A 23,131-nucleotide genomic window follows, 5' to 3' on the forward strand; every position below is an offset into this window, starting at 1 on the left:
ATGAAAGCACTTACTTAGGTTCATAGGTAGGTACTAGGCTATCGGCCCTAAGGCCTATACAAGCCTATCCATAACAATTCCCTGGCTATTGCTTCCCACATATATTTACTTTCCTGGACACCTGTCTAGCAGGGCTACTGATGTGATCCCCAGGGTGAATTTCCTATCTTCCATCCAGTTGTCAAGGTTCCTCTTGAAGAGGGCCATTGAGGTGCTCTGCTTGACATGTATGGGCAACCTATTCCAGGGTATGGGGGTCTCTGGGTTAGGAACCTATCCCTCCAGCATGTCCTATTCATCATGATGACAAGGTTAAGATCCCTGGAGTGTGTGGCTCGGAGGGATTGGGATTTGTTTAAGTGTAGCATGTCCAGCAACTCAGGGTTTGACATGGCCTTGTATGTTAGGCAGAGATTGCCTCTGAATAGGCGATATGCGACAGAGTATAGCTGGAGCTTCTTTAGATGCTCAGCATAAGGCATCTGCTTTAGGCCTGTGATTCTTTTTGTGAGGTATTTCTGCGGCCTTTCTAGTTGTTGCAGATGTCTTGTGAGGTACATATCATATGGGGTATTGTATTCTATAATGGGTCTAATGAGGGATGAGTACAGAGGGACAATGACCTCTTTTTTTCTGGATGAAAAGCCCTAAGTGATGAGGTGTGCCACGTAGAAGGATTTTCTAACTGTTGTGGCTATGTGGTTATCAAAGGTGAGACTACTGTCCACCTGTGTTCCTAGGTCTCTTATTACACTTTTGGTGTTTAGTGTACTGCCACCTATGTGGTAGTTTACAGGTACGTGGTTTTTCCCAAAGGGGACAACTATAAATTTTTTGGCATTTAGCTTGAGCCCATGGCTCTGGCACCAGGAATCTGTTTTGGTAAGGCCCTTTTGTAGTATATCCACATCATTTGGGGATTCAGTAATGGCTCCCAGCTTTGCAGTCATCTGCAAACTTTGTAAGCCAGAGTCCCTTAGTGTTGGCCTGTACTTCAGAGAAGTAGATGCCAAACAAGAGTGGTCCCAGGACAGAACCCTCCGGTACACCACTTGTCACTTGTCTGGAGCTTTTACAGTGTGTGTTCTGTCAGTAAGCCAGTTTGCAACCCATCAAGTGACATAGGGATTAATGCCCAGCTTAGTAAGTTTATTTATGATTCCAGAGTGGGGGATAGTGTTGAAAACCTTGGTGAGGTCCAAGTTGGCTGTGTGAACCACCTTACCCTCATCCATGGCTCTGGAGACTGATTTGAAGAAGTCAATCACGTTCAGGAGGCAAGATCGACCCTTGGGTGTGGTCCAGTGTTTGAAGGTTGCCAATGTCTTTGTTTATAAGTTCCATGATAATACGTTCCATGGCCTTGCAGATCAAGCTCATCAGACTGATGGGACGGCAGTTTCCGGGATCCAAAGTGGATCCCCCCTTGTGAAGTGGGATGACTGTTGCTGTGCACCACTCTGTGGGCATGAAGCCTGAGGTGAGGCTATGATTAAACATGACATATAGGTGAGGTGCCAGTTCATTTTGTAGTTGATTCAGTACACAGCCTGGGATGTCATCTGGTCCCATGGATGCTGTATTCTTGGCTTTGGAGAGTGCATTGTTTACCTGAGTGGCCATGATTACTGGAATTTGGCATTCGTTCGGTATTGAAATGGGCCCTTTAGGGGGTGAGAGGGGGGGTGAAGTTGGCACTGAATCTATCTGCCAGGATATTGACAATATCCCTGGGATCAGTAAGTCTAGTGCCATTCTGCTGTAGCTCAGAGCAGATCTGAGTCTTGCCATTTATTTTCTTGACATTGCTACAGAATGCCTTGTGGGTGTCTTTGAATCCTTGGCAAGTTTGTTTTCGTAACTAGCTTTGGAAGATTTTATGAGGGATCTCAACTTTCTACTGAAGCTGGTGATGGAGTTTTTTGAATCCTGGGTTCTTCCTCTTTTCTGCAACAATTTCTTCCTTCTGTTGTACAGGTTGTTTATGGCAAGGGACTACTAGATTGGCTTCCTTTTTTTAGAGGACAGCGTCTTGGTTCTATTTGGGATGGCTCTGTCCATGCATGAGTGAATGTGCTCGTACAGCACCTTAGTGTAGGATTCAGCAGTTGAACTTCCAGTTCCCATCTGCATGGGTGTTATGAAGTTTGTTGCTTCTGACTTGAGAAGCATGAAGTTGGCTTTGGAGACATTTTTTACAGAGCATTCCTTAAAGGGGGGTGGGGGTGGGATGTGGATCTCAAGGGTGATTAGCTTATGGTCTGATCTGACCAACGAGGGGGTGACCACTGGTGTGGAGCAGAGTCTATAATAGATCACTGACTGCTTAAAAAAGTGAACGGTGATTAATCGACCCTATGTAAGCGAAAGCTTACAATTTCGAACTGTCAGAACAGCGATTTTTTTCCTAGGGAAAAAAAATCACTGTTCCAAAACACATACACACAACGCAAGCACACCAAACAAACAGCACTCCACACACATACACCTAAAATCTTACACCTAACCCTACACTAAACTATACACACACCACTAACTATCCACTTATCTTAACCCAAACCCTAACCCTAAGGTCCGTCACTATCGCACACTCACCTCACCCACTCCCTAACTCTAACTCACCTAACCCGCCCTAAACCTCACATCCACACAATCGCACACATACCTAATCCGTGTCCTAACCCTAACTCACCTAACCCACCCTAACCTTCACGTCCACACAATCGCACACTTACCTGAACCCGACGCGTAACTTTCCACCACAGCGCTGAAAATACCGAAGCAACAGAAATGGATAACCGAATTCTTTCCCTAGGAATAAATTCAGTTTTCTGTTGCTTCGATATTTTAAGCTTTCGCTGCATAGGGTTCGATATTAGAACATTCGAAGGTTTGAAACCTCAATGTTCTAATACAGACCCGTGGAGCATCGGTCTCCCATTTTTGTAATGACCAGGTCTAGAATATTGGTACCTGTGGTGGGACTATGAATCAGTTGCTTCAGGGCGTTGGAATTTAAGAATTCCAAGAACCGTTGAGAAAAAGTGTTGTTACAGGAGTAGTTTTCCCAGTTAATGGCAGGGTAGTTGAAATCACCCAGTATTAGGGTGTTTGGTTGTATCTTAATGTTTTTCAGTATGTTTAGAAAGGTGTAGTGAGAATCTTGGGGCATGGTGGGGGATCTGTAGCAAGCTCCAATTTGTATTGCAGTCTTACCTAGTGTTAATTGCACCTGGAGAATTTCATATGCATTGTGTTGGGCAACCAGCCCAGAAGTGTGAATATCCTTGGTGAATATGGACACTCCTCCACCTTTAGTGTTTCGGTCCAGGTTTGTTAGCCAAAAAGTGTGGTATGAGTTGTAGCCTGGTATTGCAGGGGTGCTCTCTGGAGCTTTTAACCAGATCTGAGTTACTGCACAGATACCGATGTTCTTCATTTTTAGGAGAGCCTCGAGAGAGTGCATCTTGAGGTTTAGACTTCTAGCATTGAGTAGCATTACCTTCAGATTTTGCTTGCTTGTACCCGTTATGGTGGTAGTTTTGTCCTTTGAACCTTGTCTAAAAAAGGCACTATAGGGGTGGCAAGTGCATTAGGCAGTAACCTGAATCCCAGGGGTGACAGGTGCAGACCATCTCTTGCAAAGCATCGTGGTTTGTTGATCATGTCATCCCAGGCAGACAGATACTAGATCCCCTTTGAATGACACCAGAAGCTTAGCCAATTATTGAAATCAATCATTTTGTCCTTATACTGTGGTATCATTCTGGGCGATGGCAGGATGCTACTTAAGGCTAGGGTCATACCTGCTTGGGCTACATGATCCGAGAGCTCTTCCATGTCTCTTTTCATGTAGTCCAGGGAGGTACGTCTCAAGTCATTCACTCCAACATGTATAATGACAGAGCCATATTTGTACCTGTTGTGGAGTGACCTGAGTGCATGCATTATGTGGCAGATCCTGGCACCTGACAGGCAACTAACTGTAATTTTCTCCTTGTTCAGCCTGGTGAATAGGACTTCAGTGTTCCTGACTATAGAGTCACCAACGACTAAACTGTTGGATACTTTGTCTTGCCTTAGGGGCTGCTGTTTGGTGGCACACTGGTGTTGTGAGCTATGTGATGCTTTGGTTCTGTTTTGGGGTGGTATTTGTTTGCATTTCAGCTTCAGAGGTCCTTGTTGCTTGGGAAGGTTAATGTTAAGAGCCTCCACGTATGTGTTGTTTGAGGTGTTATGTGGGTGTTAACCTTTTCTTCTTGACTGTCTAGCACAATCTTGGCTGGAGAGAGCTTTGCTTCCAGTTTGGCTATGTAAGTGCATCTTTCACAGTTTGTAGTGTTTGGCGGTAGGAGGAGAGGGTTGTCTGTGTACATGAGGCAATTACTGCATTGCCCCAGTATGCCCAGATTTACCAGGTAGGCAGGAGAAATCACTGGAAGCTGACCCTTGGACATGCCTGGTTAGGTGCTTTCCTTGTGTAGTACAAGAGCTGTTTTCCCTTACTTTTTGGCAAAGTACTTGCAATTGTAGGCTGTCTAGTGCCTACGACTATCTTCTCCTTATTACCAAGGAGAGGTGAGTGCTTGTAACAAATTAAGGCTTCCTAGTGCTTTTTAGCGAGTTTTAGAGCAAGTGCTAGTCACAGCTACTGCTACTAAACTAGCTAGTTCTAAGGGAAAATTCAAAGAGCAGACTTTCTGGCACCGGGCATAGTTTAACTTTAGCCCTGCGGTGCTGCTTGGTGTGCAAATGCATGCAAACATACACATTTATGACAGAAAGTTGAAAGAGATAGAAATCAGCCCAAAACGGCCAATAAAATTGCAATTTCAGAGTTGGAAACCACTCCTCTGGTGTTAGATAGGCAGTACAATGTTCCCACTCTCACTGGTAAACAGTAGGACCTCCCGCTACCACACCAAGGTCTGGATAGCTCTGAACACCGAAACTAAAGTCCTGAAACCAGCAAAGTCTGGAAACTGGACTATTCTAGTTAGAAAAGGCGGGAAATTAGCAAAAAAGATAGAATTTTTTTTTTTGGTTAAATCAGGCTAAACAATGCAGTTATACAGTAAATAATCACAGAAAGGCTAATTCACTTGAGTGTATAGCCCAGAGCAGTAAACTCAATTAAAACTTTGCAAAATTAGAAATTTGAAAATTTAAACTTTTTAAATAAAACAAGACAAGTGCACAACTGAAAAACAAGTTACAGGCAGAAATACAGTGAAATAAGTAGCTTGTCTACTTTTTAAGCTTTCTGAGAAGTGCAGGTAATAAAAACGACCAAAATCAGCAAAAATTAAAAAATTCCGCAAAAAGTACTTCCAGTTAGCACAAAAAGTCACTCTTTCTCATTTCTGCTGCTGTAGTAGTCTGCAGGATGCCCAAACAGGATCTGCTGATCTAAAACAAGCTCAAACATGTGCAAACACATGCATTTATGTCAGAAAGTTGAAAAGGATAGAAATCAGCCCAAAATGGCCAATAAAATTGCAAATTCAGAGCTGGAAACCACTCCTTTAGTGCTAGATAGGCAGTATAATGCTTCCACTCTCACTGGTAAGCAGTAGGATCCCCCTCTACCACAGAAAGGTCTGGATAGCTCTGAACACGGAAACTAAAGTCCTGAAACCAGCAAAGGAAACTAAAGTCCTGAAACCAGCAAAGCCTGGAAACTGGACTATTCTAGGTAGAAAAGACAGGAAATTAGCAAACAAAATAGAATTTATATATTTTTTTGGTTAAATCAGGCTAAACAATGCAGTTATCCACTAAATAAGCACAGAAAGGCTAATGCACTCGAGTGTATAGCCCAGAACAGTAAACTCAATTAAAACTTTGCAAATTTAGTAATTTGCAAATTTAGACTTTTTAAATAAAGCAAGGAAAATGCACAACTGGAAAATGATTTACAGGCAGAAATACAGTGGAATAAGTAGCTCGTCTACTTTTTAAGCTTTTTGAGAAGTGCAGGTAATAAAAACGACCAAAATCAGCAAAAATTAGGAAATTCAGCAAAAAGTACTTGCAGTTAGCACAAAAAGTCCCTCTTTCTTGTTTCTGGTGCTGTAGTAGACTACAGGATGCCCAAACAAGATCTGCTGTGTGATTAAACATTATTGCCTGAGCTGTGTTGAACTTTGCATTGTTTTTAACATATATTTTCTTTGGTTCTGTAGAACCGCTTAGCTTCGTTTCCAAGCTGCTGTTATTATTTGACAGTAAAAACGAGAATTCCAAGGTACACTAGTAATTTGACATTCTGGGAAAACTTGAGCAATTGCATGCTAGTGATTGCATATATGACTATCAGTCACTAGAACTGTGTGAACAAGCCCGGGTACTTTTTACATACAGATGTGTGTATATGCACACACTATATATATATATATATATATATATATATATATATATATATATATATATATATACACACACACACACACACACACACATATATGTATTTATATATATTATATCTATCTATCTATATATATCTATCTATCTATATATATATATATATATATATATATATATATATGTTTCCCTACAGAGTATCAAAATTGCAGAACATCGAACCTCTGATCATCGAGCACCAGAGGAAAAAAGTTCTGCAATATCGAACTCAAAAAAAAAAAAAACAACTAAAAGATGAAAAAGGGGGGCAAGCCCCCTGCACCCCCACACCCCATGCTACTAAAATATACCAACTCAGAGATCACACTACAATGAAGAGAATGGCGTGGAATGGGACATTCACCATTGTCTTCACTGTAGCGCGATCTCGAAGATGGTATATTTAAGTAGCATGTAGTGTGGGGGGGCTGTGGAGCTTGCCCCCCTGCAAAAACTTACAAGCAGAGATTTTACCTTTTTAAATTTAGTCTGCTTTAATTTTTGATACCGTAGCTCATCGATCATAATGTCCTCGATGATGTGTGTGTCAGTGTTCTGCAACTTCAAGTATTTGAAGTAGACCCCTCTACATATATATATATATATATATATATATATATATATATATATATATATATATATATATATATATATATATATATATATATATAAGTACTTCACAACATCGAAGTAGCTAAACATCGATATTTAAAACCTTGAACCACAAAGATCGAACATCACAACTAAGATTTTTTGCAGGGAAACACACACACAGATAGAGAGATAATGTATATAGACAAAGCCTGGATAAAAGTGTATGTGCAAATTGTGTTAATTTTCTTCCTTAGTTGCTTTCAAAATTAAAATAAAATATAGACTGTTCCTGTAAAGAGCACTCTTTTTATTTTTATGGCTAGAAGATAATCAGCTGTTGCACCAGTACAATTCTGGTACTTCGCAATGGTCGCTATGGTAAGGGAGAAAACCTAGGCTTGCTTTGGATTATGAGCCACCAATGTCAACCTGTATAGTTCCCCTGTCTGGGAATAATTAGGTGCCAACTTCCTCTTGGTCATCCACCCATCTAAGAATGGTCCCTGGTCTAGAAGGCTAAACTGTACCTCCATATGAAGATGATAAAATGGGGCTCCAACTGACTGCCTGGTCATAAAACCAGCTTAGTGAGGAAAAAAAAAACAGTAAAAAAAAGATTAATTGAACTGCAGATAATTACATTGTAACAGAAAGGGACCCACCACCTTTCTCCAAACTTTGGACACAGTTCTTCACAATTTTCAATTGGTGTAAGGTCTGAAAATTAACTAAGCCAAACCATAAGTAATGAACAGTGGACATATTAATGGCAGCCAGAAAAAGTTACACATTGTGGATAATGAATATCTACAGTACTGTCTAATGTTAAACTGAAATACCGAAATTTGGTCTTCTAGTGAAAGAAACTAAGGCTCATGCGGCAGGTGGAATCCATAGAATTAGCAAAGAAAGTTTCTGCCAGTCAGGTGATAAATCCAAACTCCTGTATCAGCTTAGAAACTTTCTGTTCTTTTTCTTTTCAAACTGGATTAAGAAATGTCAAATGTCATTAATATGTTCCTAATGCCAAAGTGGTAGTCAGGTATCTCAAGAAGCACAACAACGAAAACCATAATACTGCTGTATAATAACATTCTTGGGTGGCATAAGCCAGGGAACCTTGTTGGCTAGGCTTACATAGGCCCTTGGACCGATAGCCTAGTACCTACCTATGAACCTATCAACCTATACATTTGCCCAATATTAACATTTATAAAACTGATAATTCTATGATAATTTTTTTTCATAGCTATCTATATATATACATATATATATATATATATATATATATATATATATATATATATATATACATACACCAGACTACTACTTGGCAGGGTTTGAAACAAAAAGTAGCCCACATACCCAGTTACCAAATAGTAAATAAAGAGATATGCAAGGGTGACATAAACTAAAAGCTAAGTATTGTCTCATTAACATGTCTCCAACTTAAACACAGTGTAGTTAGAATTAATCTTGGTAGTATTCACCCTACTAACCCAACACACACACACACACACACACACACACACACACACACACACACACACACACACGAACGCACACACACACACACACACACACACACACACACACACACACACACACACACACACACACACACACACACACACACACACACACACACACACACACACACACACACACACACACACACACACACACACACACACACACACACGCACACACACACACACATACAGCTTTCTCCTGTGAGATCACTATAACACTACAGACTGAAGTCTTCATACTGCTGCAGTGCTACAGTGGTCTTTGAATCACATCTTCATAATAGACTGTGCAATCCTGCTAGAAACAGGACTGAATTGTATTTCTGAATCCCGACCTTGATTTCCATGAAGTTGATTTAATGGAGATGTGCTTTTTGTGGGAGAATTGTGTGCATATTTTATGTAAACTGTGTTATTTCACTTTTTTGTTTGCCAGTTATTTTGAGTAGAGGCTCTTTAATTAAAGTGTATAGTCAAAGTTATACACTTCCTTATACACCATAGCAATTTGTGTCTCAAGTGCCATGTTGCCTGTTTCAAACCACAGTCTTTAAAATTAAGTCCTTTATAAAGTCTTAATCTTTTCCTGCATGACATCAATAAAAAGTTGATTGAACTTTGCCCTTGGTGATGTCAGTGGAAGAAGTATGTGAGGGTGCATTTCTAGACTTTAATGGGTGCACCAAAGAGCATGTGTATGGCCCCATCCATTGAGATTTACAACAGATACAGCTCTCCAGGGATATCAGCAAGGGACCCAGTAAAATTATGTGGGAGGGGAATTAATAAAAAGTTTATGAAGCTATTTATTAAAAAATACACTCATAATTTTAGTTAGATAAGGCAGAAAAGGAACTGTGGTAAACAATCGAACTGTCATATTGTCAAAATCCATATGATTAACAAGTCAGTCCACAGAAAAAATAATTCAAACAAATGCAAACAACACCTGCATACAACAGAAAAAATGCTTTGTAGCAGCAGGGCAAGCCCCCTGTACCCCACCACACCTCCTGTAATTATATATACCAACTCTGATATCGAACGACAGTACTGTAACATGATCTCAGTCAGAACAGTTCGACAGACTGAATTTTCGATCATATTGTCTTGACAGGAACCCGGCAAAATACACATCAACACACTTTAGTAAGAAAGTACAGTGACTTACACCAAAACAGACAGTGTACACTTTAAGGATATGGACAGATTGTTTCTTTTACTGAGGATATGGACCGACTGTAATCTCTACTAGTGTTATTAAAGATTTATGTACCCCGTCCACATCCTCAGTTAATGAAACTGCAGCGTAACTAACTAACAAAGAAAAAAATGAAACTACTGAGATATTTTCAATATCTGATGATGCGGTAAGGAGGTATAAAACTCACACACACACACACACACACACACACACGTAAATGTGTGTCTGTGTGTGTGTGTGTGTGTGTGTGCGTGTGTGTGTGTGTGTGTGTGTGTGTGTGTGTGTGTGTGTGTGTGTGTGTGTGTGTGTGTGTGTGTGTGTGTGTGTGTGTGTGTGCGTGTATGTGCATATAAGAAACAGTTTTAAATGCACAAAACCTCAACCTATGTTTTCATCTACGAAACTCTAGATCACAGTGTCACAAGAACATTCCCCTTTATTTGAGGTATAACAGTCATGAGGTTAGTACATATAGGTACCAGCACTAGAGAGTGCAGTAGGCTTACCCCTAAAAAACAAAGCATATTTATATGGCTTTAGACCTATATATATATATATATATATATATATATATATATATATATATATATATATATATGGTTCTACCTCACATAAACGAAACACCAAAACACCGACAACGCAATCACCGAAACCACATAACCGACAGTACAAAAACACGAAATCCCACATGCCCGACAACGAAATAACCGACGGTACACAAACATGAAACCTCATACACTTCACACACCACAATCAACAAACAAAACACATTCCCTGTCCAAAAAACACATACACAACACAAGCACACCAAAATCCCTACAAACCCACACTAAACCTCACATACACAACTACCTACAACCCTAACCCAAACCCTAACCCTAAGGTCCGTCACTACCGCACACTTACCTGACCCGCTCCCTAACCCTAACTCACTTATCCCGCCCCTAACCCAAACACAATCACTACCGCACACTTACCTGACCCGGCCCCTAACCCTAACTCACTTATCCCGCCCCTAACCCAAACACAATCACTACCGCACACTTACCTGACCCGCTTCCTAACCCTAACTCACTTAACCCACCCCTATCCACACTTACCTTACTCGCACCCTAACGTCCGTCACTACCGCATACTTACACAGCCTTTTCCCATTTCGGCATCCTCGGCGTCGGTGCTTTCATCCGTCGGGTCGGTCTTCTGCTTGTCGATCTTCTAGGTCCCGTCGCGTCGGTCTTCTGCGCTGTCGATCTTCTGGGGCTCGCGATTTCCCTGTCGATGTTCCGGCGTGTCGTTGAAGTAAGGTAGAACCATATATATATATATATATATATATATGTCTAGAGAGAGAGAGAAAGATAGATGATTGTGATCATGTCTCCAAACACAAAAAGTTTTTATTTATTTAAGACATGGATGTCAAGTAATTCTCCTCCAGAGCTGTTCCAAGAGCTCATAATAACTGAGTTATGATCAGAAACCCCTAATCATAATTCTTTGTAGAGCGTGGAACTTTATCAACTACCAGTTTCAGAACAAAAAGTTAGGAGTATACAACTTTCTTAAGCCATAAAACATTTTGTGATGCCACACTGATAGTGGGTAGAAGCAAAGTGACTCTCTGAGGAAAAATTGACTTTAAAGGTTTTAAAAACTGTTAGACACTTCACTCTGCTCCCAGTGTGTGTGTGTGTGTGTGTGTGTGTGTGTGTGTGTGTGTGTGTGTGTGTGCGCGTGTGTGCGTGTGTGTGTGTGACAGCAATGTGTTTAACAGCTTTTAAACCTGTTGGCTTCTTGCCACTGTTCTGCAAGGTCACTGTCACTGGCTGCTGTTATGCTCTAACATGAGACTAAAACTTAACTTTGTTAAGCGCCTTTCTTAGATCCGAGAGGTACTTAACACTTAACAGTCATCTTTTTCCTGAAATCAAACATAATCATGGCACTCCATGCATTACATACATTTATATTGTTTTATATGTTAGTTATTTAGATGAGTGATAATACAGGAATCCTTACTTGCAAACAAAAAGCTCACTGCCTTTTTATTTTTTTCAGTAATGTACTCTGTCTCCTGTATTTATAGTCCAAGTTTCATTACTTTTCAATTAATCGTCTTCATGTCAGTTTCATGCTGTATTACATGTAATGCTTACAGGCCTGATGGAAGGAAATACAATTCAGCTTCATAAGACTCAAGGTTTCTTATCTCAAGGTATAACTGTGCATGCTTGTATCACTGTGCTGTGGTGATAAACATTATAAACTCAGCACAATACCTTTGCTACTGTTTTATTTTGTTTGAATGTACTTACTAGTGGGTTATAAGATGTAAAATATCAGCATCGTCAGTGTAAAAATAATATTCATCATTGCAACACTGTTGTTTCAGTCTAAACTCAGTAGCTGACAAAGGTCAGTCTAAATCATGATGTACATTCCTTAAGGCACAACCTCTTCATTCCATTTGAAAACAATCACTGCCCCTGAGTGAGAGATTTAAGAGTCATACCATTATAAAATGCTAACAATCAAACATTTTATTTATTTATTTATTAATGTTATGTATTTGTATTTTTTAACCAGTGCAGAATGCTAAATCTGCTAGACAATTTTTAGGTGTACAAACTCACCAAAATCAAAGAAACCACAAAAAAAGAGAAACGTAACACAAAATATTTTAACAATCTGCAAGAATAGGTTGTAGAAGAAATTAACAGTTTCTAAGCTTATTCATTAAAAGAGTAGAGGATGACAAATATTATAATATAAATTATTAATAAGAAGCTCCACTAGCAAACTAAGAAGAAAAAGACAGAAAGAGAAAAAAGCAAATAAATAAATAAATAAATAAAAACAAAAAATAAAAAAATGGGGGATTCAGTTGACTGAGAGATTTAGTATATATCTGCTGCATTAGAATTTAATTAACTTCAAAGGGAATAGAATGTGAAACCTGGGAATGAATAAATGCAAGCAAGTCTCTTATTAGGAGACTAGTTGCAGATAGTAATTAGTTGGATGAGTTCTCTGAGACCGTTTTTCTAAAGGAGGAGTAAGTCTTGAGTTTTGAAGAGAAGATGAAAGGAATTTCCAAAGACTGGGTGCAAGAATGGAGAATTTGTGATCACTGATAAGTAGTCTATTATGGCGTGTTTGAAGAGACAGGGTATTTGGGTTGTGAGAGCAGAGATTGTAGGTGAGATGTCTGACTGTATGTTGAATAGCAAAGTGGTTGAAGACCTCATCTTTAATGAGCCTATATAAAAAGGAGTCAAGAAGGAGATCTAGTCTTTTGATTTAGTGGTAGCCACTTGGCCTTCTGCAATAGGTGGTAGTGGTGCTGTGGTTTGGGGAAAGGATATTTATGTACTTATTATTTGTTGACTGGATGGGTGAACTAGTCTACTGACTCTTTTCAATCATGTCCCAGGTTCACAGAGCATTATTCAGTAAGTTTGCGTGGAATGAAGTTTTAAACTAGCATGTTACATTAGCAGTGTGTAAGTTAAATTGAGAGAAAAGACATCAGTATAATGTACAATGAGGGGAGACTCATTTGATATTACCCAATACATGTCAATGACACATCAATTTCCAAAATGAAATAGATGTCAACCATGTCAAGGCCATGTCCAATCTGGAATTAATGGACATGCTCCACCTCAAAAAATCCAAATCCATCAGAGCCATGAGAGCAAGAGACTTAAACCTCAACACAGAAATAAATAGGACGTGCTGGAGGGACAGATTCATAACCCAGAGGCTCCCTACACTCTGGAACAGAATCCCAATCCATATTAAGCAGAGCCCCTCACTAACTCTATTCAAGAGAAGTCTTGACGAGTGGATGGGAGATTGTAGGTTTACCCCGGGGGTCATCTCTGTGTCACTACTAGACAGAGGCACAGTAAACTAAACCCTAAATGGGCGTAGTATTCTCATCCTAAGGGGTGGTGAAAGCCACACACACTCTGGCTAGGCTTATAAATGCCCTAGGGCAGATAGCCTAGTACGAACCTATGAACCTATGAACCTATTAGCCAGATAACTATTGCAAGAGGAATCAGTAAGGTGCTCATTGAATGCTTTTTTGAAATTCTCACTGGATCCTTGTTTTTAGACTTCAGTGTGCATGTGTTTTCAGCTTGCAGGTCCAGTCTGGAAAAAAATAGTTCTCTTGTGTATTCCTAAGGTCATATAAATTTTCTTGAATAAGAAGTTCCCTTTCCAATGGAGATCTATAACCTTGTTTTAGAACCTTGAAAATCAGTGTGCCCAGGAAAAAGATAGTCCTGTTAGTTATTGAGAGCCAGTTGGTGCTTTCTAGCAATTTGAAATGATGAGGTAAGAGGTCTACTAGTAGGATGAATCTAAATATTTGAATATGCATATCCAGTCACCCACCAGCCCATCCATCCATCCATCCATCCATCCATCCATCCACGACCTCTTTTTCCCATTTTTGCATATGGGGTTGAGATGTCACATAAACAGTGACACTCATCTGGAACGAATGGTCACACCACCAAAATTTTGTTTGCTAGTGCCTGAGAAATTTAGATTTTTCTTTCTTGGGAATCTGCTACAATTAGATGGAGTCCATATTCTGGCAAGACCATAAATACTCCTTTGCCAGTAACTGTTCTAATTTCTGGGGCTAAGAAATGTAATATCTTCTAAGCCCAAAAAGCAATTTGTTTAGTTTTGGTTTGTTTATTTCATGGTGTCACTAGAAATGTAGTCCTTGATCAAGACAGATACCAAGGTATCTGAATGATGTAACATTTTCAAAGGAGAATCCTTAATTAATCTGTATTTACCATTTTGAGAATGCAGGTAGGTTTTGAGGAAATCCAAACAGCATGGCTTTAGTTTGTGGGAGTTCAGTATGACATGATGAGTCATGTGCTAAGAATTAAGGTCAAATTGGGCTCATGTCATATGGATACAGCAGAACTGGTACACTGTGTAGAGCAGAGGTTGTTGATGAAAGTGGTGAAAAGTAGAGATGATAGGACATCAGCTTTTGATACTGCTTTAGTGATGTGTTCAGAGTGGTGGTGTATAGGTGGGAGGCAATCTTACCTCGGAATTGCATCATGGAAAGAAATTGTTGACCCAACCTGTGTTTATTTCACTAGATATGAGGGGGGCATGTTAGAAGAATATGGTTTACTTTGTCAAATGCTTTGATAAAATCTAGAAACACATTACAAATACAGCCCCAGTTAGATTTCCTTTCTTCATATTTAGTTGAATATAACCTGTGAGGATCCAAACTTCAGTCATGGTACTTCTACCTGTCCAGAACCCACCGTGGTTAAAGGAGAGAAGATTCTATTCTTTGCGAATGGAGTGAGCTGGTCGAATATTTGTTTTTTTCTAGCATTTTACCTAGTGGTGTTAGGCATGATATGAGGCTAAAGTCAAGATGCTATATATGGGGAAGTTATTTTTGGAAGAGTTTTAACTCTATAGACTTTTTAATTTCTCCAAGTCTTTTGGGTTTCTAATACCATGATGGGAATGGACCCCATTCCTAAATCAAAGTACGATTAAAGTTCATGAAATTAGTATTGTTTCAATCTTTGATGTCAGCCAGAAGTGCTCTTTGCAGCACCCGCAATGTGCCCAGTAATGACTCTTTCTGCAATTCATATGGGGTTATATGTATTGGTAACATATCCAAGTATGATTGTAGATACTTTTTTATAAGATCCGTTGCTCCTACTACTATTGGAACTGTCTGGGTACAGTATCTTTTTCCATTGTTCTTGTTTCTGCCTACAAATCCTGATATTTTATGAATTTGTGTCTCTCCATACACAAGACAGTGTAGCCATTGGGTGTTGCAATTTCAATGATCAATGCTAATTTTGTCTTCTTTTCTTGGACCACTACATTAGTTTTCTAGCATCTGTCTTTTGAACTGTTGGTAATGGGTAATCCCATGTGATGTGGACTTCATTATTTTCTATGATGCTTTGTGGCATGTTTCCAGTGTTTTTCAGTCACTTCAATACCATAAATTTTGCACAATCCCCAGCACAACAGTCTTGCCACATTATTATGCCTTTCAGTATATAGTCCTTCAGCCATTAGTATGTCAAAAGCAACAACGAGGTGTGCAACTGTTTCCAGTTCTGTTTTATAAAACCTACATTTGTCTGTTTCTCCCACATGTTCAGTTGACTATGTAAATCATGTACATAGACCACTATCTTCTGCTGCTAATATTAACATTTCATCTCTTGGTTTGAATTTGCCTCTCCTTAACCATTCCTGTGTCAGATCCTGATTAATATGAGGTTCTTCCAGAAGTTTTCTATATTTGCAACTATATTTATGCAGATATTTCAGACTTCCATATTGTTGGTATGATGTTTCATGAGTTAGTTACTTTAAAAATGTGGTGGAAAGTGTCAGTTAGGTATTCTTTGGAAAGAGCAATGAATCAAGGGTGCAGGTTAGCTATGCTGTGGGCCCATCCACTTTCATGTTATGTAGAAGAGAGACAATGTATTTTCTACATATTCAGTGAAAGAATAAGAACGGTATATATTTTGGGAATGATAGATGTCGACACTGAGAGGAGTATAAATGAGCAGAATCACAGGGGAGGATGTGTCTGTATAGTTGAGGGAAAATGGAGGCTCATGTAAGAAGTCTTTGCAGGATAAGTTTTTTTCTTTTTAGTTGGCATGAACTCAGGGATGGGAGTATTAAATATCTGGTGTTGACCTGTTATAAGGTTTACCTGATTCAAAAATTGTTTTGGGTTGGCCACACTTCATAAATGCTTGGTTTGCATTGAGAAGATTTTGCATTTTCTAATAGAATTTTGACTAGATTTAGGAGCAGAATGAATTTGGCTATGCTTGGATAGTTCATTGTTAGAAAAATATGTATTAATGTGTGTATTAGTAATATGTTTAGTGCATTTAGAGCTTGAAAAGGGTTAACACATTTATTCTATTTCATACTGCATAAATCTGTACAAACTGCAGATGCTTTCTGACCTTGTATTGTTAGCTAAAATCTTGCTTGTGCCTTGGAAATTTACTGAGAAGCAGATGATTTCTGCTTGCGTTAGGAAAATAATGAATAGAACAATACTACTTGTATGAAACTTAGACAAGGAGTTCCGCTTGTGCTGTGAGAAAATACACAGCTGCAGAAGTTATAGATAATTAGTACAAAGCCTGCTTGAAAATATGAACTGCAATCAGCATTTGCCTGTATCTGAGTTAGAAAAGTACCTTGAAATGTAACACTGTACAATAGAAACCTGTAACGGATTAGTGGCCACCGAGGCCAAGTTGTTTTTCTCAAAAGTTTCTCACAAATCTAGTCATGTCAGCAGAAAATCTGAGCAACATCTGCTGTAGAACAATGCTAAAAGTTGTGTTTGATTACGTCAGCCTTAGAAGGCCATGTCTTGTAAAACAGTATAAGAATAAGCATACTTCCTATTAGTAGTTAGACAAATCCTTGTATTTGCATGTTTTTGTCTCCTTGCAGCAAGTCATTAAAAGTGCCTTAACTGAACCTTACGTGTATTGGTCTTTGAAGTTTTTTTCTTTGGCAGATTGGTCCTTCGGACCGGAAACCCTCACTTTGCCTCGGATCAGACAGGCCAGGTGGCTTGAAACCGTACGGGTAAGAAACCACATCGGTTCTTCTTAGTTGAAAAGCCCTCGGTCTGAATTGTTATACAAAAGAGGCCAGCCACTTTCTGATCTGTGACTGAAGGATGGGTTTACTCGAACCAGGTGATCAATCACGAAGGCTCAGGTAAGTTGAATCTACCTTCTTTTTATGTTTTAGATCAGGGACTAGATTTGTATTTGTTTTGTTAAGACTTTGTTATACAAGTCAGGGACAAAAAGATTATTGTCTTGTCATAGATCAGGGAAACAGAGCAGGTAGGCAGTCATTCTGAAGAGACTATAACAAAATCCGTGGTACCACGTAACGATTAAAAGGGTAGGACAGAATGGGTAATAATTGCACAAAAAGACCCCAAAATCCGCCGTTAACCGAAGACGTGAAATACATGCAGTCACAGCGTGCTGATAATATTAAATACTACTCAAAATGGGTTAATAAGTATGAATTTATGGTAAATTAGAAAAATCCTCGCTTGTCAAACTTGTCAAGCAGCTTAAAGCCGATTCTAAAGGTCGGGTAAAAAAGCAACATCAATTAGGAATTCCTCAGTCACACAGGTGGATTGAGGAAGTAAACCGAAGGGAACAAAAGAATAATAATTCAAAAGCAATGTTTTTAGATAAGGAGGATAATAACTTAGTAATAGCATCGGCCCCTCCACCTTCCTTACCAGAATATGAGGCAAGTGAACAAGTTAGTCCACCCCCGTGATATCCTGCTGTCACTGTAAATAGAGACACTACAAAAGCGAAACCGTTTATTAGAGATCCCGTCGAGACCAGGTCTCGAACACGGGCAGGAAACTCAAAGGGGGACATTGAGTTATATCAAATGGGTAGGAATTCACGATCTATGAGTGAAGAAGAAATATGCCCACTTATAGAAGTGCCTAATCCTCAGGCAGGACAAGAAGGTCAGGACCCAACTATTCTAGTGTATAGACCCTGGACTCCGGAAGACATCCGGAAAGCCACAGAGGGAATTCCCCATCCAAAAGTTAATTTTAGAAAGTTCTTAGAAGATTTGCAAGGAAGTTATAATTTAAATGGAGAAGAGGTAGAAAAAGTAGTCAGACAAATTGTGGGACCAGATTGGCACATGATTAGTGGCGACTGGAATCCCCGTGGCGCTGCGCTCAGGCCCCTCCCACATAGCAGCGCAGAATTAGACAACAGAGTGAAAGGTCTTACAGACCAAATCTCTGAGAAATGGAAGCCTAGGGCAGACTGGACTTGCATTAATCAATGCATCCAACAAGAAGGCGAGACTGTTGACAGATATTATGCCAGACTGTTAGAATGTTTTAATAACCATTGTGGAATGCAGGTTCCTGAAGATCAGACACACGATTCCCCATATGAGCAGCAGTTAAAGAATACATTTTTGAAAGGCAGTATTGCACCCATAAGCAGCTTTATTACAAAGCACATGGTAGATCATCGTACAAGCAGGTTACAGTCATTATTTGAAAATGCTAGGTATGCTGAAAGGCATTTTAATAGCAAAAAGAAAAAGAAAGCCCAAGTATTTTCTGTACAAGATGGAGCAGAAGTTTATGTAGTACAGTCTGAGAAAAAGGGCAAGAGAAATGCCCAGGGAAACAAACAATCTGATCAACGATCAGAGGACTTTGAAGGATGAAAGTAAAGGGGTGAATGTTTCAAATGCGGTAGAAAGGGACACTTGGTAAGGGATTGCAGGAAAAACAAGAAGGCAACTACGGAAGATAAGGAGGGCAAGGACTGACTATATGATAGTCAGGAATCACTAGAAGGGGATAGCAGAGAAGGGACAAATGAGAATGTGATAGAGGGAGTAGAGAATGTGACAGAAGAAATAGAGGAAGTGCAGGAAGTCATGGATAGTGAAGAAAATGAAATATTAGATTTAGCTTTATTGAGCTTAGAGCTCTATAGCAGACATGAAACCAGAAGTTACACTCCTAGTAGAAGAGAGGGAAGTCAGATTCTTGTGTGACTCAGGAGCATCACGGACCCTGATACATCCCTCCAAACTGCCAGGGAACTCAGAGTCACCTTACATATTAGTGAAAGCAGCTAATGGACAGCTGTATTGGGAGCCCCTCTCCCATAATATTGTGACAACTGATCCTGTTTCAGGATTGACCCAGAAAAGCAAAATTGTTGTTTCTGCAAAATGCCCAGTAAACCTCTTGGGCAGAGACCTTATGCAGCTATTTGGTATAGCAGTAGTTCCGACTATGCAGGGTATGGAAGCACAGCGACAAATTTATACCTTTGCAGTGCAATCGGAGGGTGAAATGTTTTATTGGTACAGCCAGGACTTGGTTACGACTGGTCCAGGGGCAGTGACCGAAGAGTTGATGAACATAGCCATCAGCAAGTTCCCCTCCCTTGACACTGATAAACATTTGTTGCACTGTACTCTGTATTATTGTAACACACCAGGACCTGATAAGGAATATGAGCAAGAATTGTTTAGAAATCGTGCAAACAAATTGATATTACGTAATCCGTAGTGGGATACAGAAGGGAACAGTGTAGCCAGCTGTTCATTGCCCCAGGAGTTATTTGCACTTTACAAATCTAATCGATTACCACATGTTAGCTTAACTAAGGACAAAAATGTGAAATGGGTAGACTTGGGAGAAAAAGGCACGAGATGGGAGAAACAGACAGAGTTAGAACTGTCAGAACAGGGAATACAAATGCAGAAGTTGAATTGGATAACTCAGACCCACCCAGATGTACACTTGCAGTCTAGCAAGGACAGCTGATTAGCACTCCTATTGAAGGAGGAAGAGAATGCCTTACAGAACATACCAGAAACTCTTTGGTCAACAGGAAAATCAGATGTAGGACTTATTCGTACAGCGGGAACAGTTACTATTACACCAAAGTCAGCATTTAGACCACAAAAAAGACAGTATCCCTTAAGAAAAGATGCAGAGGTGGGAATCAAGCCTATTATAGCAGCTTTACTTAAGGAAGGGTTGCTGGTGGAGTCTCCTGATTCACCATGTAACACACCCTTATTTCCTGTTAAGAAAGCGAATAGAGAGTGGCATATGGTCCAAGATTTACAAGCTGTAAATGATGCAGTAATACCAAGGGCACCTATGGTGCCAGACCCACACACCCTGTTAAATGATTTAAAACCTCAACAGAAATATTTTTCTGTGGTAGATATCAGCAATGCGTTCTTCTCCATACCGATACACCCTGACAGCCAGTATTGGTTTGCATTCACATTTCAGGGGAAAAGGTATACATATAAATGACTACCACAGGGGTATTGTGAAAGTCCAACAATATTCTCACAAGAAATGGCAAGCAACTTGGTGGGATTTGCCCCACCAAGAGGTAGTCAGATTTTGCTTTATGTTGATGATATCCTGCTGGCGGCCCCCCCCCCCCCAGCAAGATTGTAAAGAAGATACCATAGCGCTGTTACAATTTTTAGCCACTGAAGGACATAAAGTAAACAAAAATAAACTGCAGCTTTGGAAAAAACAAGTTAAATACCTAGGATATGTAATATCCAAGGAAGGTAGGACATTAGATGAGGACAGAAAAATAGCAATTTTGCAAGCACCAAAACCCACTACCAAGAAGGAAATGATGTCCTTCCTGGGTACGACTAATTTTTGTCGGAGTTGGATTCCAAACTATGCCTTGGAATCTGCACCGTTGACTAACCTGATTTATAAAAAGCCATAAACTAAGAAGTTCCAACAACCAAAAAAGTAGACAGAATGCTGTGAAGAAAGGAACGGACGCTCAAGCTACAAAAAGGATTTATTGTGAAGCGCTTTTCATTTGCCTCATTTGGCAAACTTCTTCAGACAAAACACATGATAAAATACGACCTCATATATATGTTAAAAATAATTGTGATAGCCAACTGTTCTCAATTAACATTAATTAGGTGATAGATCCACTTTAAAGCCATAAAGTTGCATAAATCCAAAACAGCCAAAATTAAAATCTCAAACTTTTAAAACAAAATATAAAATATAAAATATAAAAACTAATATATTAAATAATAACCAACAGAAATGCAATATGGTAATAGGCACTATACCATAATGGCAAAGTTATATATGTTTACTCATAAAGACTAGTACTTAGTTGAATCACGCTAAATTGTGCTCGCTATCACCTTTAGTAACCAACAGTTCGCTTCCACCTTTAATTTCGACGGAACACGACGTCAATAACGTTGCAAACAACCATGTTGTTGCTTTATGTCCGAATTCCACAGATGAAAATGAAGGGCAGAGGAGAAATCCAGCCTTAGAGGTTCCGGCTTCAGTAGCTTCTGTTGTATCACCAGTTAATATTCACCCCACTTCTTCGACTTCTCATTGTATTGGAGCCCAAGGTCCAATCCTGGCGAATAGTGACACCGCGCATTCGTCCATACAAAACACTGGTATTTCAGCTTCTATTCTAAGACACTACCTAGAAAAGATCTTACGGATGTTCCCTTGGATGATGCCGAGGTGACATACTACGTGGATGGCTCATGCAAAAGGGGTCCTGAAGGACAGAACCTAGTAGGATATGCAGTAGTTTCTGATACTAACATTATAGAAGCAATGTCTTTACCACACAATTTATCTGCACAGGCATCAGAATTGATTGCCTTGACACGGGCATGTACCTTAGCAAAGGGTAAATGTGTAAACATTTTTACTGACAGCCAGTACGCTTTTTCTACTGTACATGTTTTTGCGCAACAGTGGAAAAATCGAGGAATGATAACATCTACTGGCAAACCAATCAATCATGCACAGTTTATTTTAGATCTTTTAGAATCTATTCAGTTACCTCAGAAAGTAGCTATTTGTAAATGCACAGCTCATACCAAGCAACAGGATAGGATTTCAAAAGGTAATGCGAGAGATGATACAACTGCAAAGCAGGCAGCTTCAGAAGTATTTCTTTTGAATGAGGAATTACAACCCTCTGAGATTTTAGACTTAGAAATGTTAAAGACAATGCAAACACTTACTACGCAAGCTGAAAAACAAAGATGGGTAAAACGAGGAGCAATTCTCAAAAAGGGGTTGTACATCTCTAAAGAAAGGAAACCGATATTGCCATCTAATTTGTTTAGATATGCAGCCTTGTTGAGCCATGTGCAGTGCCATGTCTCAACAGGGGGGATGTTACAGCTGGTGAACCAAGTGTTCACGACATATGGCTTCTCAAATTACTCTAAAAAATTCTGCGTGGTATGCCACGTTTGTAATAAACATCATACACAAGGGGTGTTAAAGCCCAAGCAAGGGAGTTTCCCTACACCACCGTATCCATTTCATACTATCTGTATAGATTTCATAGAGTTGAATAAATGTGAAAATAAGAAGTATTGTCTTGTCATTGTAGATATGTTTTCCAGATGGGTGGAAGCCTTTCCGACTAAAAATCCAGATGCTGCAACTGTGGCCAGAGTTCTTGTTAAAGAAATCATCCCTAGATTTGGCATTCTGGAAAGGATCTACAGTGACAATGGCATACGCTTCGTAAACCAGACCATACAACAGTTAAGTAGACATTTTGGTATTTCTTTAAAAAAATCATTGTGCGTATCACCCACAATCTGCAGGGCTAGTAGAGAGGCATAATGGGATTTTAAAAAGTAAGCTAAGGAAGTTAATAGTAGAAACACAGAGAAATTGGGTGTACTGTCTGCCCCTGGCACTGCTGAGCATGAGAACTGTTCCAAATGCAAAAGG

This window comes from Protopterus annectens, chromosome 1.part0 (assembly GCF_019279795.1).
Source record: "Protopterus annectens isolate FY-2018-M chromosome 1.part0, PAN1.0, whole genome shotgun sequence".
NCBI lineage: Eukaryota > Metazoa > Chordata > Ceratodontiformes > Protopteridae > Protopterus > Protopterus annectens.